The sequence below is a fragment of the Gossypium hirsutum genome, chromosome A08, assembly GCF_007990345.1.
Source record: "Gossypium hirsutum isolate 1008001.06 chromosome A08, Gossypium_hirsutum_v2.1, whole genome shotgun sequence".
Classification (NCBI taxonomy): domain Eukaryota; kingdom Viridiplantae; phylum Streptophyta; class Magnoliopsida; order Malvales; family Malvaceae; genus Gossypium; species Gossypium hirsutum.
Genome location: NC_053431.1, coordinates 7,338,764 through 7,358,052, shown reverse-complemented (window position 1 = coordinate 7,358,052; position 19,289 = coordinate 7,338,764). Strand labels below are relative to the sequence as shown.

Here is a 19,289-nt window from a genome sequence, read left to right as displayed (position 1 = left end):
CATTATAAGCTAAATTGCATAATTTCGTAGCTTTACAAAAAAAATTCAACGAATCAATATGATCATGCATGTTTGCAACCCATTCATAATACAAACATCTATAAATATATATAACAAGACATATAAGGATCCATCCGTATGTCATGATCAAATACTCAGTCACATATATCCATTTATAAGATCTAACTAACTTAAATTTTTAACTACCTAATACTAAGGTTGATTTAACCCATACGGCAACCACATAAATACACATAATATGCATGCAAACATATTAATTTATCTAATGACATTCTCATATATATATAATCCCATACAAAATATCAAAACCAAACCAATAAAATAAGGTACACATAAAATATATGTGTCTTACCCACAGAAGAGACCTTACTTAACATAAAGTATATAACTTTTAAACACATCAATTGTCCACAAAATATCTATACCCTATTTATCATCAATCAAACTTAGTGAACATTCAATCCCATTTGCATAAACCGAATAGGAACATGGCAATATCCATATTTCAGCATACGCAATACCTAACACAAGTTCATGCAAACATGTCACATAATTATAAGGCAGAGTGGGCAAAGATCGCGCTTAACATAGATAATTTTTAAGGATAATTGCTTAGCCATTTTCACATGGCTTTATATACAACCCCCAAATTAACATTTCCAAAACATACTTTAGCTTATACATGCCATAATTTCTAATTCAACTTATAAAAGTACCCAAACTAGTGGATAGTGTGATGAGCTTCGTAGACGATCCCCGAGCTTGTAACTTGATTTTCCAAAATCTATAAAACAGAAACAAATATTCACACGATAAGCTATTTCAGCTTAGTAAGTTATAAGCGAATAAATAACTCAATGATATTAATAGAATTAGCAAAACTAATCAGAATATTTTATCATTGTACATTTAAATCTAATCATTTATAGGTACATTCATATGCAGTATTTTTAAGCATACGATAAACACATTAATTTACATAATTCTTGTGTTTAATTTGGTTTATTTCTGAATTAATCCCTGCTTAATTGGTGTTTTTTATGATTTAATCTTGTCAGGGATGCAATTGTTCGAAAACGAGTAAAAAGGGACCAAATTGAAATACAAATCGTTGAGTTGGGGCCAAATCATAAAGATGGGAAGGCCAAGGATTTAACATCAATTTTTACTTTGTAAAAATCTAAAAATAGAAGATATTATTTTATTTAGTTTTATTATTTTATTATTTTTATTTTTATTTTATTAATTTAGAATATGCTATTTTTAGTAACCCTATGTATATAAATAGGGGCTTTTAGTTTCCTAGAAAATCATCCTTTAATTTGTATTCCGTCTTTTACTTGGAATAGAATTACTCTCTCTCTTGTATTTCCTTTTTCAATTTGGAGTTGGAATATCATTTCTTTTCTCTTCAATTTGACGTTGCATTTTGTAGCTTTGTCTCCAATTTTTGTTTCTTTTCCACAATTGGGTCAATTGCTATCCAAGTCCCCTTTCCTTTCTAAAATTCCATCATCCTTCACACCAAGCCAAAACACAATCCACAACCTTCAAGCATGATTAAATTCATGCCACACTAAACCCCTTTCAGCTTTAAGCCGGTGTTAACCCCGTCAAAAAACCCGTGAGTTACAAACCCGAGCTGTTTAACTCCCAACTTTCGATATTTATTATTTTTCCGGATTAAGAGTATGACTTCGTCAACTCACAAAGTCAATACAACACTAAGTCAAAAAAGACGTCGTTTGAGTTAGTGTGGCTAGACGTATAGTTGGAATTCCGAAAGGATCGATTGTCTAATTGGTCTTCCGTGAACATATTGGCGTGCCAAGTGAGGATTGCTGTTTGGTTCCGTCAAGGGAAGTAGTAACCGGATTTAAATGTCCCAGACGTTTGAGGGCATTGGTTCGAGCTAGGCTCTTCTAGAACGCAAAGCTGCCGGAGTTCTAAATCACGAATGTTTCATAGGTTGTTCGATCGGTAAAGGTTAATTATAGGACGTTCCATAACTAATTTACACAAGGAAGAGTTGATGTCCGAGGCGTCCTTGGTAGCTATAACTAGCATATCGGAAAAGAGGAGTTCACTTAATTTCGAGGATCGGGTCAAAGACGGAAAACCCGTGCTTAAGGCTGAGCTAAGTTTAATTGATTTTTCTTCAGATTACTTCATTGTTTTTTTATTTCATCTTTTACTTTTTACGTTTTTTTGTGTTTATTTCAGGTTTCATATTTTATCCTCCCGAACATCGCGGGCACGAAAACTGTCCAGACATAAATCTGGTCGAAAGATAAACAATTTTCAGTAAACCAGTCTCTATGGGATCTACCCTACTCCCTATACTGCTTTAATTTGCAAATTAGGTGTAGGTTTATATTGGTGGAATCAACAGCCATCAGTTTTGGCGCCGTTGCCGGGGACTGGCAACGCTTACAATTGTTTAAATCGTCTTCATGACCAGATCTTCATCAGGAGATCTCGAATACGACCCAGAGATCGAGAAATCAGCGCGAGCATGACGAAAAGAGATAGAAGCTCTTAAACGTGCAAGTTAAGCTGGAGTTGACTAGGACATGGGATCCTAGAATCAGACGTTGAAAAGTTGAGCGAAGTAATTCGTGCAGAGGCAATTCGACGTGGAAAATGAGTTGAAGAGGTTGAACCTGAGACCGAACCATTCTTTGAAACAAAAGACAACCTCGGTGAATCAGAAAGGATGGCAAACCGAACCATTCGTCAACTAGCAGCTGCCACTAACAAGCAAACACCGTTATGCATCAACTATCCAACTGGAGGAACTCTTTTTGAATTGAAGTCGGGCTTGATTCACCTTTTGCCCACTTTTTGAGGCTTGAAGAACGAAAATCCACACACTCACTTGAGAGAATTCCACATGGTCTGCTCAAGCATGAAACCCAGGGAGTACCCGAAGATGAAATCAAACTTCGGGCCTTTCCTTTTTTTTTAGTTGATACAGTAAAAGAATGGTTATTTTACTTACCCCCCGGTTCTATCACAATGTGGGATGACTTATCTAGTGTATTTCTTGATAGATTCTTCCCAGCGTCACGAGCAGCTGAGCTTAGGAGGGACATAGTGGGAATTCGCCAAATGGAAAGTGAATCACTCCACGACTATTGGGAGGGGTACAAAAAACTGTATGCAAGTTGTCCTCAACATGGGTTGACCGAACAATCACTTCTTCAATATTTCTACGAGGGTTTGCTCCCTATGGAAATGAAGATGATTGACGCTGCTAGTGGAGGGGCGCTTGTCAATATGACCCCTCAAAGGGCAAGAGAACTAATATCCACCATGGCGGCAAATTCTCAACAGTATCGACTGAATTCGGAACCAAAAAGACAGGTTAATGGGGTAAACGTTTCATCTTTAGAAGATAAATTGGATAAGCTTACGAATGTTGTTCAATCTTTGCTTACAGAAAAGAAGAGTCTGACCCAACTATGTGGAATTTGTACTACGTCTGAACACCCGACGGATTTGTGCCCAATCCTTAACGACAATTCAACGGCACATGTTGATGCTGTCAGAGGTTTTTCGGGACCTCCACAAAGATGCTATGATCCTTTCTCCAACACTTACAATCCCGGGTGAAAGGATTATCCCAATCTGAATTACGGAGCTAATCCCCGATATAATCCATCATACCAACTGAAACCTCTACAACCACCAAAACAATAACACAAGCTGAACACATCTCTAGAAGCTGTTGTGGAAAGACTTGCCGCCGATGCTGCAAAATATCAATAGAGGACAGACACATCAACACAAGAGTTAACTAATCAAGTTAGTAAACTCTCGATGGTAGTTAATCGCCTGGAGTCTCAAGGAAAATTACCTTCCCAGACAGAGACGAACCCTCGTCAGAATGCCAGTGCAATAACTCTTTGTAGCGGAAAGATTCTGGAAACAGTTTCAGCCAAAAGTCATGGGCAAGACAAGGAACGGGAAAAGCAGATCTCTGATCCAACATCCAAGCCAGAATCAGAAATTCAAAGACCAGTTGTGATGCCACCTCCTTTTCCAAGAAGGCTTGCAAGGAATAAGAAAGAGAAGGAGGAAAAAGAAATCCTCGAGACATTCAAGAAGGTAGAGGTAAATATCCCTTTACTCGACGCTATCAAACAAATCCCTCGTTATGCAAAATTCTTCAAGGAGTTGTGTACTAGCAAGAGAAGGTTAATAGGTAACGAAAGAGTAAATGTAGGAGAAAATATCTCCGCAGTACTACAAAAGAAAGATCCGCCCAAATACGAGGACCAATATATGTTTGCTATTTCCTGTGAGATAAGTAATGTAGGCATTAAGAAAGCCATGTGTGATTTAGGGGCTTCCATTAATGTTATGCCTTATTCTATTTATAAGCTGATTAACGCGGGTCCTTTAAAAGAGACAGGAGTAATAATCCAGTTGGCGGACAGGTCAATCGTCTATCCCGAAGGGCTGCTTGAAGACGTCATTGTTAAAGTTAACGAATTAGTTTTCCCTGCAGATTTCTACATTATTAATATGGAAGATGATAACTCTACTAATTCGTCTGACATTTTGCTTAGAAGGCCGTTCCTAAGTACTGCAAGCGCAAAAATAGATGTTCGAAGCGGGACGCTGACCATGGAATTTGATGGCAAAATCGTGAAATTCAATGTCTATGAGGCCATGGGTCATCCTAACTCACTATTAAATATTTCTAGCATCGATATTTTAGATTGTTTAACTCGATCTTATTCCGAATATCATGACTTTGATGAGTTGGAAACTGTCCTTTACAGAAACATTGACATGAATGTTTTACATCATCTCGAGGAAATCACAGTCATTGAAGATCCATTGCAAGAAATTGTCAATCACTTGGAAACGCAACCTTCGCTGACAAACCAAGGTAACCAATTTGAACTATTACCTTTCCAAACAAAAATGTTGCCCTCAATTTTGCAGCCACCGACCTTGGAGTTTAAAGCATTACCGGACCACCTTAAGTATGTCTTTTTAGGAGAGAAAGACACATTATCGGTGATAGTGTCAAACAAGCTAACCAAAGACGAGGAGGAAAGTCGAGTTCGAGTTCTAAGAAAATATAAGGAAGCTATTGGTTGGACAATAGTCGACATAAAAGGGCTAAGTCCATCCACTTGTATCCACAAAATTTCCATCGAAGACAACACGAAACCAAAGAGAGATGCTCAAAGGCGCCTCAATCCATCCATGATGGAGGTAGTAAAGAAGGAGGTCCAGAAACTGTTAGATGCTGGGATGATATACCCAATTTTTGACAGTGATTGGGTTACCCCGGTTCATGTCGTGCCCAAAAAAATTGACGTGACAGTGGTAAAAAATCCGTTAGGTGAGTTGGTCCCTACACGAGTCCAGAATGTATAAAGGGTTTGCATCGATTACAAAAAGTTGAATGCAGCTACTCGAAAAGATCATTTTCCACTCCCCTTCAACAATTAAATGCTCGAGCGATTAGCCGGTAAGTCCCATTATTGTTGTCTCGATGGGTACTCAGGATTTTTCCAGATTCTAGTGGCTTCAGAGGATTAAGACAAAACGAATTTCACATGTCCCTTCGAAACATTTGCGTATAGACGGATGCCGTTTGGACTCTGCAATGCTCCGGCCACCTTCCAAAGATGCATGGTGAGCATATTCTCCGATTACGTCGAGAAAATTATCGAAGTCTTTATGGATGACTTCACGGTATACGGTAACTCTTTTAAAGAATGTCTCAATAATCTTGCTAAGATATTACAAAGATGCCTAGAATTTAATCTTGTTTTAAATTATAATAAATGCTATTTCATGGTTGACAAAGGATTAATTTTGGGTCATATAGTTTCCTCGAAAGGAATCGAGGTCGATAATGTAAAAACGGATATTATTAACTCGTTACCTTACCCCTCATCAGTGAGGGAGGTTCGTTCGTTTCTTGGCCATGCAGGATTTTACAAACGATTCATGAAAGATTTCTCGAAAGTCGTGCGACCACTTTGCGGTATGTTACAAAAAGATAAAGAATTTGAATTTAACCAGACTTGTAAAGACGCATTTGATGTGCTAAAGCAGAAATTGGCCCCCGCTCCCATAGTACAGCCACTAAATTGGAACTTCCCGTTTGAAATCCTGTGTGATGCGAGTGACCAAAGTGTGGGAGCTGTTATTGGCCAAAGAATAGGGAAAGAGCCTCATGTAATCTACTATGCTTCGAAGACTTTGGATGCTGCCCAAAGCAATTACACAACCACCGAGAAAGAATTATTAGCTGTTGTGTTTGCTTTAGATAAATTTAGATCTTACCTATTGGGAACTAAGGTAATTATCTTTTCTGATCATGCAGCTTTGAAATATTTAATAGGGAAGAAGGAGGCAAAACCCCGACTGATCAGGTGGATTCTACTCCTACAAGAGTTTGATTTTGAAATCCGGGATAAAAAGGGATGCGAAAACCTAGTAGCTGACCATCTGAGTCGATTACCGATTCCAGTAGACGACACACCATTAAAGGACAACTTTCCAGATGAAAACCTGTTTTCAGCAAATTCAGTTCGTCCTTGGTATGCAGACATAGTAAATTACCTCGTTACAGGTACTGTTCCTTCAGATTTACCAAGGTCTAAAAAAGATAAGATAACAATATTACATTTGGGACGATCCTTACCTTTGGAAGCATTGCTCGGATCAGGTAATACGACGGTGTGGAGCAGAAATAGAGGTACAGTCTATCTTAACTTTTTGTCATTCTTATGCATGCGGAGGGCACTTTGGACCTAAACACACTGCACACAAAATTTTCGAATGTGGATTATTTTGGCCAAACATATTTCTTGATGCCTTTTTTTCTGTAAAACTTGTGAAAAATGCCAAAGAGTTGGTAACCTTAGTCCTCGAAATGAGATGCCTCTTACTCCTATTCATATTTGTGAAATTTTTGATGTGTGGGGCATCGACTTTATAGGTACCTTCGTTTCTTCTTTTGGTAATTTTTATATACTCTTAGCTGTTGATTATGTCTCTAAGTGGATAGAGGCGAAGGCCACTCGTAATGATAATGCTAAGACCGTAGTTGACTTTCTTAGAAGTGCTATTTTTTCCAGGTATCGCACTCCACGAGCATTAATCAGTGACAGAGAAACTTATTTTTGCAATAAGCTCGTAAGTGCACTTATGGAGAAATATGGAGTGACTCAATGAATTGCCACTGCTTACCATCCATAAACAAACGGGCAAGCCGAAGTGTCAAATCGAGAGATCAAGTCTATTCTGGAAAAGACGATTAAACCTAACAGGAAGGATTGGAGTTTGAGACTGAATGACGCACTTTGGGCTTATAGGACAGCTTATAAGGGACCAATAGGCATGTCACCTTACTGACTCGTTTTCGGTAAACTGTACCGTCTTTCGGTCGAGTTAGAGCACAAAGCTTTTTGGGCAGTTAAGCAGTGTAATATGGAAATGGAGTCTGTGGGAAGATCTCAGAAATTAGACATCCAGGAATTCGAGGAAATCAGAAATGATGCATATGAAAATGCTCGAGTTTATAAAGAAAAGACGAAGGCATTTCATGATAAGTTCATCACTAGGAAGCAGTTTTCAATAGGACAAAAAGTTCTCCTATACGACTCTACCTTAAAAATCTTCACTGGGAAGCTTCGATCCAAATGGATAGGACCGTTTATTATTACTAATTTATTTTCGAATGGTACAGTGGAAATTCAAAGTGAAGAAACACGAAAGTGCTTTAAGGTGAATGGTCAACGACTAAAACCCTTTTTCAAGAATTTTCAAACACACACAGTGGAAGAGATTGTTCTCGATGAGCCCAAAGTTTGAATAGCAGGTCGTCGAGCTAACGACGTTAAACAAAAGCGCTTTTTGGGAGGCAACCCAAATTTCTTTTCATTTATTTAATTTTTTTTTTAGTTTAAGTAAATTATGGTGTAAATAAATTAATTAATTCTTATTTAACTCAGTCAATTTGATATTTTCAGGAACACTATGGAGGTCATGGATTTTCAAAAAAGGCTAGTACTGATGGAGGCGTGGGCACGACTTACTAATTTGGTGATAGTGAAAAAAAAAAACCAACATCCACTAAAATTCCTACCAAACCCATTTACCCATATGCTAAAATACCCAAAACCCATAAACCAAATTACCCACCAAAGCCCAAATCCAGCATCCATCCATAAAATTCTTAACCAACCCAATTAACTTACCATACCCAATGCCCACTACCCAAGTCCAATTACCCACTTCCCTTAAACTGAATTAAATCACCTACCCAAATAAACCAACAACACCCAATACCCACACAAACCCAATACCCAATTACCCCTCCCAACCTAAAATAACTCAAATAAAAAATAAACAAAAATAAAATTTTAAACACCCAAAATCCCTAATCTCCCAACATCTTTTCCATATTCTTCATCTTCTCCAAAAACAAAACCTACACCCAAGACCAAGCTACTCGTCGCCGCCGTCACACCCCCCATCACGGACCACCACCGTCGCACCCTTTAGCCAACCCTACCCCACTACCGTCAAAAGAACCAACACACCACCTCAATTTCCTTTTTCTTTTTCGTGGCCATCACCTAAACCCAACACCACCGTTTGCCGGCCCCCTTCTCTGCCAAAGCACTGTCGAACAAGTCCCCACACCATCATCCTGCCACCACCGGCCTCGCACCGTGCCACTGTCAACGAACCACGCCCCACCTCCACTTTTATTTCGTTTTCCCTCTTACCCTACGCCGAACACTGTCATTCTCTACCGCCAATCTACTGCCGAATGGAGACCTCGCATTCACGTCGCTGGACGGAACCTATAACCATGTGCTGCCGCTTCTTTTCTCCCCAACCCTAATTTTCCTTCATTTTTTTCTCCTTTAAACCACACAAAACCGCCACCCACCACCTTGTCGACGCCAACACCGACGCTCACCCCCTCACCATGTAAAAAGTCGGCCTAAAAGTACTCCACCTATTGTCACCGCCGCAATACGAGCCTCGTCGCCGTCATTGCTATCGTGCGCCGCCGCTACCCGTCACTGTTGAAATCGTCTGAAACGCTTATTTTTTACGCTACGACCGAGACCATGGTTCAAACTCGGAACCAAACGGCCGACAACTTCCTGGTTTCACTTAATCGGAGTCGGTATCGATTCTCCACTCCTCCTGTCGTCGATATCGACGATGATGAACCTCCTCCACTGCCTCCTATACGAACAACCCCACCAACGAGAGCATGATGCCAACAACGTTTGACTTCTGTCGAACCAGAACTTTCGGACAGTAGCTCCGATAGTCCCGAGAGGTCGACCCTTAACCCTCAGTATAATTTACCTTACTGACATATCATGCAAGTAACTCAAACGAGGCTCCTTCGACCACGAATGAACGTGTCGGTCAACGCCAAACACGATCGTCCACCACTCGAAGTCATCGACAACGGACACATGAACCAACGACACCGCTGGACAACAATATTGACACTGTTGAAAATTTAAGTCCACCACCCTCGCCCAACGAATATGTTCGACCAGCACGAAATAGCCAATGTAATAGACGAGGTCGTGCCAACACCGTTCCCACCAAAGGACGACTACGAGGATTTCTGGATTTTTCGACCCTAGAGCATCGCACACGATACGATGACATTCGACACGCACACTCCCGGTCTGTAAGCAAATCGATTTCACCACTCTTAATGTGCTAAATATTCATGATATTGTGACTACTTATTTTGATGCTATTGGTTGGAGCTCTTTTGCAAACATATCATGTGATGCATATTATGAGCTAATATATGAGTTTTACACCACATTTAGCTTCAATGTTAGTGCATTACAGACTATTGAAACGCAAAGCATTATCTGTTTTCTTCTGCTTGGAAAGGACTTTCAAATGTCGGTATCTAATTTTAATATTGCCATGGGTTTCGTTGACCCTGACAATATTCAATCCGACTCCTATCATACTGCTTTGTTAGACATTCTGAGCGACTTTAATGCTCAAGATGCCTACCGTGTGTTAACCAATTCTAATCAACTTTATAATCCAAAAACCACAAAAGACTTATTGGTGCATGAACCTACCTTAAGATATATTCACCGATTTTTGGCATTTAGTTTTTCGGGACGAAACGATTCATCCACTGTTTTAACGAGAACTGAATTATTTTTCTTGTAGTGTATGCATTTCGGTTATAAAGATAATTTAGGATATTGGTTTGCAAAAAATTTTCATGCTGTTTTGCGTTGTAATCGTCCTCTAATACTTGAATCGTATATCATAAACTTAACCTCTATACTTTTTCCCTCTGAAATTAATTTCTCGTCCTTGACATGTGCATATCATATGGACAGCCTAGATAAATATTGTTTGGATTCTATGGGTTTGCTTGCCGACACCCCTACTGCTTGTTATTTTGTTCCTCCAAGAACACAGACTGCTCATGGGAATATGGTTTTTCGCCAACGCCCATATTTCGCTACTCGAGAACAAGAGGAACAACCTTCGACCATAGAGGACCGCTTAAGCCGAATCGAGGCTCGACTTGGAACAATGGAAACTCAAGTCTCCACAATCCTCGACATCCTACAGAGTCATTACTCCCAACATCAACCACGTCATTAACTATATGGGGAGTGTTCTTAACTTTTTCTTTTTATTTGGGCTGCTGACTTTTCTTTCATATAAGATATGCTTGAGGACAAGCATTGATTAAGTAGTATGCATGATTTTTGCTGCATGTCTCTCTTTTGTATGTGTTCAATCATACGTTAAATTCATTCGATAGTTTATTTAAACATTAAGCCTTTAATCTCATACCTAGTTAATTTGGACAATTGGGAAAAATTAAAATGTTCAAGTATATATTTTAGTCAACATTTGTGTCTTAAAATTGATATATGTAGCTAGATTGTTTTTTCATAAATTGATTGTTTGGGAAATTATATTTGCTTGTGCATTAATAAATAAGTGAATAAATTAACGTTCAAGTTATGAGTGAAGTTTCAAAAATGTGACCGGATTGAGTAACCGGGATAAGGTGCTTAGGGTTGTCATCTTATCTCGCGTAAAAAGATTTGAGTGACAAGTTGATAACTTATAAACATTCCGCTAACTGAGCTTTCAAAAAAAAAGAAAAAAATGAAGAAATAATATATAATAAATAAAATTTTAAGACTGTTTGAACTGAGTAACCAGGCTAGGGTGCTTGGGTTGTCATCCTAGTACGCGTAAAAAGGTTTGACCACGTCAATAATTTTATTTTTCTAATGCGTAGTTAATTAATAATGCCTTGCAAGCTACTGGATTCAAACTCAATTTAATAAAATTATTTAGTTCACATATTTCAATCTTATGACACTTGTTGATCAAACTTTATATCTTGAGCATTTATTTATTTTTTCCTAAGTTGTTTACATTGATCATGTATGCGGAAAAAGAGCTCGATTTTTAATGAATTGTAGAATAAATTTAATGTTTGAAAGAACAACATGCTTGAGGGCAAGCATGAGCCAAGTAGGGGGGAGTTGATAAACACATTAATTTACATAATTCTTGTGTTTAATTTGGTTTATTTCTGAATTAATCCTTACTTAATTGGTGTTTTTTATGATTTAATCTTGTCAGGGATGCAATTGGTCAAAAACGAGCAAAAATAGACCAAATTGAAAGACAAATCGTTGAGTTGGGGCCAAATCATAAAGATGGGAAGGCCAAGGATTTAACATCAATTTTAACTTCGTAAAAATCTAAAAATAGAAGATATTATTTTATTTAGTTTTATTATTTATTTATTTTTATTTTATTAATTTAGAATAGGCTATTTTTAGTAACCCTATGTATATAAATAAGGGCTTTTAGTTTCCTAGAAAATCATCCTTTAATTTGTATTCCTTCTTCTACTTGGAATGGAACTACTCTTTCTCTTGTATTTCCTTTTTCAATTTGGAGTTGGAATATCATTTCTTTTTTCTTCAATTTGACGTTGCATTTTGTAGCTTTGTCTCCAATTTTTGTTTCTTTTCCACAATTGGGTCAATTGCTATCCAAGTCCCCTTTCCTTTCCAAAATTCCATCATCCTTCACACCAAGCCAAAACACAATCCACAACCTTCAAGCATGATTAAATTCATGCCACACTAAACCCTTTTCAGCTTTAAGCCGGTGTTAACCCCGTCAAAAAACCCGTTAGTTACAAACCCGAGCTGTTTAACTCTCAACTTTCGATATTTATTATTTCTTCGGATTAAGAGTATGACTTCGTCAACTCACAAAGTCAAGACAACACTAAGTCAAAAAACACATCGTTTGAGTTAGTGTGGCTAGACATACAGTTGGAATTCCGAAAGGATCGATTGTCTAATTGGTCTTCCGTGAACACATTGGCGTGCCAAGTGGGGATTGCTGTTTGGTTCCGTCAAGGGAAGTAGTAACCGGATTTAAATGTCCCAAACATTTGAGGGCATTGGTTCGAGCTAGGCTCTTCTAGAACGCAAAGCTGCCGGAGTTCTAAATCACGAACGTTTCAGAGGTTGTTCGATCAGTAAGGGTTAGTTATAGGACGTTCCATAACTAATTTACATAAGGAAGAGTTGGTGTCTGAGGCGTCCTTGGTAGCTATAACTAGCTTATCAGAAAAGATGAGTTCACCTAATTTCGAAGATCGGGTCAAAGACGGAAAAACCCGTGCTTAAGGCTGAGCTAAGTTTAATTGATTTTTTTTAGATTACTTCGTTGTTTTTTTTTATTTCAAGTTTCATATTTTATCCTCCTAAACATCGCGGGCACGACAACTGCCCAGACATAAATCTGGTCGAGAGATAAACAATTTTCAGTAAACCAGTCTCTGTGGGATCGACCCTACTCCCTATACTGCTTTAATTTGCAAATTAGGTGTATGTTTATATCGGTAGAATTGATAGCCATCAGCATATATAATTATTTCCTTTTATAATTACATTTAACCGAATGTATAAATAGTTAAAACCAACATAGTATCATTTAACCACCAAGGCCGAATATTCCTATTACACTTAGTTCCCCTACACAAAATGCAAAACTCTTATCTTTAATAAAATTTTACTACATAAATTAACCATATAACCGCTTATATACATTATTACTCATACATATATACACAAGAGCTATTCATAGTATATTTACTACTCATTCACAAGTCAACTATACACATTTATATAAGCTCAAAGATCCGGTTATATGATCATGTACATAATTTACTTTCATAGTCGAATATTCATAGGCACATATAAATACAATTAAAGAATCATTTCCATAATAAATACACCATTTGTACAAGTCCGAAAACACATATTTGAACCAAGGAGGTTTATCCTTTATATCATACATAACACATTTTATCAATAAATCACATACTTACCTTATCATCGATAACCAATAAACTAAATCATACCTGTCCCCTTTTGCTCATCCAACACATCCGATTATGTTTACCTTTGCCCGATGAACCACTCGGAATTGGGTAGGACACTCGGATAATTTATACATATATCATACAATGCCAACGTCCCAGACGTGGTCTTACATGTAGCCACATATTGATGCCACTGTCCCAGTCAGGTTCTTACTCGTAAACACATATCGAAATCACAAATTGATGCCATGGACTTACTGGCACTCGTATACCGGAATCCTATGTCATGACATATGTATCCTAGCTATTCCTAAAGTTCATACGAGGCTTTCGGACGTCGTAACTTGGTCGAATCGAACTCGGAAGTGTAATAGCCACATTCAATCACATTCGGCTATAATATATTTAGTTTCTAACATTTCAAAACAGCAAGTAAATATAACATTAAGTTACCAATAAACATGTCTATTTGCTTATAAACCTACCTCGGACGTTGTAAAACGGGAAAGGGCTGCTAGTCGACAACTTTCGTTTTTCCCCGATCCAAATCTGATTCATTTGGTTCTTGATTTAAACATATTCAAATTAAGCTCATTCAAACATATTTTCATTCAATTTAGTCCAAAAACACATAAATGGGTAAATTACCATTTTACCCCTGACATTTATAATTTTTACAATTTAGTCCCTATTGCACAAAACACAAAACACATCAAATTTCTCCACACCCAAGCTAGGCTGAATATTACCCATGTCCATACAAGCCCTTATAATTTATTAATTTCACATTTTAGTCCCCCAAATTATTATTTTTGCAATTAAGTCCTAATTACTCAAAATCATCAAAAAATCCAATACAAAATATGTTAATCTAAAACATATCTTTCATTTTTATTTTTTTTATATTCAGTGCAAGAGAGAATGAAAAACATAGTTTATTTTATGATATTATATCATATATATGCTTTAATAATTAACTTACTTTTATAACCTTAATAATTTAATATTAAAAACCACATATTATAAGTCTTTGACCGTCCCACTAATATCTTTATAGGTTATTTACAACATAAATCCCTCATCCTTAAAAGCCACTAACAATTTGGCCCTTTATAAATTAAACTACCAAATTTTCAATTTACGCGATTTAAGTCCTTTTATTTAATCAGACACCTAAACTACGAAATTAATTCACGAAAATTTCACAAATATAAATTCACACAAAATAAACACGTAAAATAATTTTAAAATATTTTTCCGGCTCGAATTTGTAGTCCCAAACCACCGTTCCTATTAGGGTCTAAATCGGGCTATTACAGTCACTGTCGTTACTTCTGTAACAGAAAACGACACAAAGGATTATTTTCTCATTTTTCAAAAGTTGAGTGGCTGAAATGAAACCTAAGTGATTGTTTTGTTAGCTACCCCAAAATTGAGTGACTGTTGGTGTAATTTACTCAACATTTCAATTCAATCTTCAATTTATAACCCCCACTGTTTTTCACCCTCACCTAATCTTCCTCACTTTATTTGTATATTTATTTATTTATTTTAGAAAGATTGAAGAGCATTTTGTAGTATTTATTTTCTGCCCAAAAAAGTGCCATAGCTTTATCAAAGCTAAGACTCTCAATTTGTTAGTTAAATTTTAAAAGACGTTCTATCAATTAGATTTTTCAATCTAATCATCAATTTAGACGTTAAATACTAATTCAGATCTTATGTAGATAATACTTGAAACACGTAGATCAAATTGTAAAACATAACATATATGTTTACATAGATAATTTGACTTTGATGTGTTAAAAAAGACCATGTTAATCAAATATGAGAGTGATATTTCTTTTTCTTAATACAAAAGATCAAAATTATCCGTACACATATCAAATTTAAGCCAGTATTTAAAGTCCGGACTAATGATTAAGATGATAGAAAAACCAGATTAATTTATATTATGTTTACTAATATTAAATCCTTTTACTAAATTTAGTGTTGTATATTTTGAACATGCTCCAATGTGTTAGCATCTTTAGGAAAAAAAAAGTTTAGCAATTGAAACAAATTAATTGGAAGGTTGTTTGTTTGGATAACATACGGTTGACTTTTTAATCACTAAAGTTGACTGAACCTCCAATAAATAATGGACTTCTTATTTTACCCCTTCAATTATAATATTTTTTAGTGTAATAATGATTTTAATTATTATTTAATATAAATATAATATAAATATTTTTGTACATTTAGTTTCAATATAAATATATGTTTTATTATAATTTAACATAAATGTTATTTATTATTTATTATTTAATTTAAATATGTTTTTTAATAATTTATAATAATAAATACAAATATAGTGGTGAGCGTTTGATTGAATCGAGTGAAAAAATTTCAAGTTAATCGAGTTGATTAATCCTATTTTATCATCTTAACTCAATTTGAATTTTTTTCAAATGGAGTTGAGTGAAATGAAATTCGAGTTGAGTCGAAGCAAGAGAAATTTTTCAAATTAAATTAAAAAATTAAACATGTCAAATTAAAATCTTATTACAATATAACAAAATTTGTCTCTGGACTGAGTCTACCTGTTGGCACGGATTCTCTGTCTGCCTTTTGGCACGGTTTTCTTTTACTTCCTGTCTCCTTTTCTATTTTCTCCTTCTGATTCTGGTTTCGTTTTCTTCCTTTACATTTTTGTTCTGGTGGGGGCTACTGAATCGCTTATGGAAGAAGAGTTGGCGAATCTGAGTCTATTAGATAAAGAGGAAGAAGCATTTCAAAAGGAAGGTGTGGTGGTGGAAAGATCTTATTAATTCTGTCTGATGAGACGTTGTCTAACAGATAGTGTTGTCCATTTTCCTTCACTGCGTAACTCTATGGCTGATCTCTAGCACCTTATTGGAGGGATTTGCATTACGGATCTAGGAGAAAAAAGGTATCTCTTTCAATTTTTTCATGAGGTTGACATCCATAGCGTAATTGCTGGAACACCGTGGTTCTTTAATAACCATTTGCTTATAATTCAAAGGCTTTCAATTGGAGAAAATCTAGCAACATTGGCGTTAAATTTTACTGAGTTTTGGATACAAGTCCATGAATTACCCCCAGGGTCCATGACTGAAATGATGGCTAAACAGTTCGGTGATTTTTGTGGTAAATTTCTTGATTATGATACTTCAATACCGACTTTGGGCCACAAGAAATATATGCGCATTCGTGTTTGTTTGGATGTATCTGCCCCGTTGAAACGTAAGAAGAAGATCCAGATTAGAAAAGCTATGATTGTTTATGCTCAATTTATGTACGAAAAACTAAGTCTATTTTGTTTTATTTGTGGAAGTTTGGGGAATGGTGAAAGCTACTGTCCTTATCGGTTAAGAATCGAGCCATCAAAAATTATTTTTGGCTGGGACTTATCACTGCGTGCAGTGCCTAAGCGTCAGAACATGTTGGTGAGCAGGTGGTTACGTGATGCTGATGGTTTACAGTGCAACACTGGAAATTTGGAAAGTCTCAATCAAAGTATTTTATTAAATGAGGGGAATGATACAGGGAAAAAATTAAGGGGTAATATGGGGAGCTAGATGTCAAATACCAATTTAAATCAATTGGGATCTAATCAACAACATATCCCTAATTGGCAAAGTTAAGAGCATAATTGGAGGAAAGGTGGCGTGCAAAATGATGGGCTGGAGTATGGGCCTATGGATTTGGTCTCAGAAGAGGAAAATGACCCTATTACCACATTAGAAGGAAAGAAGAGACAACGAATAGTGAAAGGCCCCCTTGTTCTTATGGGTTCTAATACTGGAAATGGCTCCTTGGACTTATCAGCTAGCTCTAGTGACCAGAGCAGCCGGGCACAATGAAAATACTAAGCTGGAACGTTCGTGGTTTAAGGAGATCACGAACTGTAAAGAGGATCAGAAATAAGTTGAGAGCCATTAATCCTCGAATTTTGTTTCTTATGGAGACAAAATTAAGTTAAAAAAAATGGAGTTGGTCAAGTTGAAGTGCGGTTTTGAAAATGGAATTGATATTGGGGCGATAAGTTCTAAAGAACGGTTATCATTGGGTTGGAAAGGGAATTTTTTGATCAGACTTAAGAGTTTCTCCTCTTTCCATATTGACGTTGAGATTCATGATAATGAAGGCAGTGACACTTGGTGATTAACGGGGTTTTATGAGAATCCGGATGAAAGATGTAGAGGGGATTCTTAGAGCTTACTTAGGAAGCTAAGCTACGACCATTCTACTCCTTGGGTTGTATTGGAGAATTTCGACGAAATTGTAAATTCTTACAAAAAGAAAGGAGGTCATCTTAGATCAGAACGTCAGATGATGGAGTTTCGTGCAGCATTAAAGGACTGTAGCCTCAACGATTTAGGATTTATAGGTCGGTGGTTCACATAGGAGAGAGGAAGATTCATATCTACAAATATTAAAGAGCGTCTAGATCGTGGGGTGACTACGATAGATTGGGTGGATTTTACATGAGTTATCAGGTTGAACATTTGAGTCATTCATTTTCTGATCATTGTCCCATTCTTCTTGATACTATGGGAGTAAGACGGAATGATTAATATTATAGTGCAACAATGTTTCGATTTGAGGCTAAATGGTGTTTAGAAAGTTCCTTTGAGGAGATGGTTAAAAGCTGGTGGAAAGATGCTACTGGAAGTATACCGAGTAGACTTGAGAGCATGGGTCGCCATATGCAAAGTTGTAGTAAAGCCAGAAGTAGGAAGGTGAAGAGAAATCGAGTTGATCTAAAAGACAGATTATCTTACCTTTATAATCAGAATCTTTCGGATGAGATTTTTGCTAAAATCATGGAGGTTCAATTAGGGCTTAATTTGGAGGCAGATAAAGAAGAGTTATTTTGAGAGCAACGCGCCCGAGCCTACTGGCTTAAGAATGGTGATCGTAATACAAGTTACTTTCATAAAATAGAAGTTCAACAGCAGTTTCAGAGGCGAATTTCTGAGCTAGAAGATAAGAGTGAAGGAAGGACTACATCGACAAAAGAGATTATAAAGATTACCTCGGGTTATTTTAAAAATCTTTTTTCAGCTTCTGATATTGGTTTGGATGAGTAGTTATTTAGTATAATGGAGAAAAAAGTTACTGCTAGCATGAATGACATGTTGCTAAGACAGTTTACTGAGGAAGATATCGCTTATGCTATTAAGATGATGGCGCCCCTAAAAGCACTCGGCGTTGATGGATTCCCCGCAATTTTTTTTCAAAGGTACTGGCATATTGTTGGACCAGAGATTTCCCGTTATTGCTTATCTATTCTTAATGGTCAGTATAAAGTAGGGGATATTAATAAAGCACATATTATCTTGGTTCCCAAGGTTGATAAACCAAAAAATATGTCACAATTCAGACCTATAAACCTTTGTAACGTTGTTTACAAAATTATTGCAAAAGTATTGGTAATTCGTATGAGTTCTATTTTGGGTAGCTGCATTAATGAAGCTCAAGGGGCTTTAATCCCAGGAAGACTTATTTCAGATAATGTGTTGATCGCTTATGAGGTTCTTCATTCTCTCAAAATGAAGAAGAGTGGCAAGAGAGGGAACTTTGTGTTTAAACTCGATATGAGTAAAGCGTATGCCAGGTTGAATGGGATATTTTGGCAGGTATGATGAAGCACTTCGGCTTCCATGAGGATTGGATTGTCCTCATTATGAGACTCGTATGTTCTGTTTCCTATTCTGTTAATCTTAATGGAATCAATGGTGAATAGTTTTCTCCTTCAAGAGGCTTAAGACAAGGAGATCCTCTCAGTTCCTATCTGTTTCTGATTTGTGCTGAAAGTTTCTCTACACTGATTCAG

General features: G+C 36.8%; 1 long non-coding RNA gene across 1 annotated transcript; it reads left to right on the top strand.

Annotated features, from left to right (window-relative positions):
• The first annotated feature begins 8,449 nt into the window (after positions 1–8,449).
• On the top strand, positions 8,450–12,033 carry LOC121204935 (uncharacterized). Its single transcript, XR_005900078.1, has 2 exons — positions 8,450–9,720; positions 10,410–12,033. It is a non-coding gene; the product is annotated as an uncharacterized lncRNA (long non-coding RNA).
• The last annotated feature ends 7,256 nt before the right edge of the window (positions 12,034–19,289 follow it).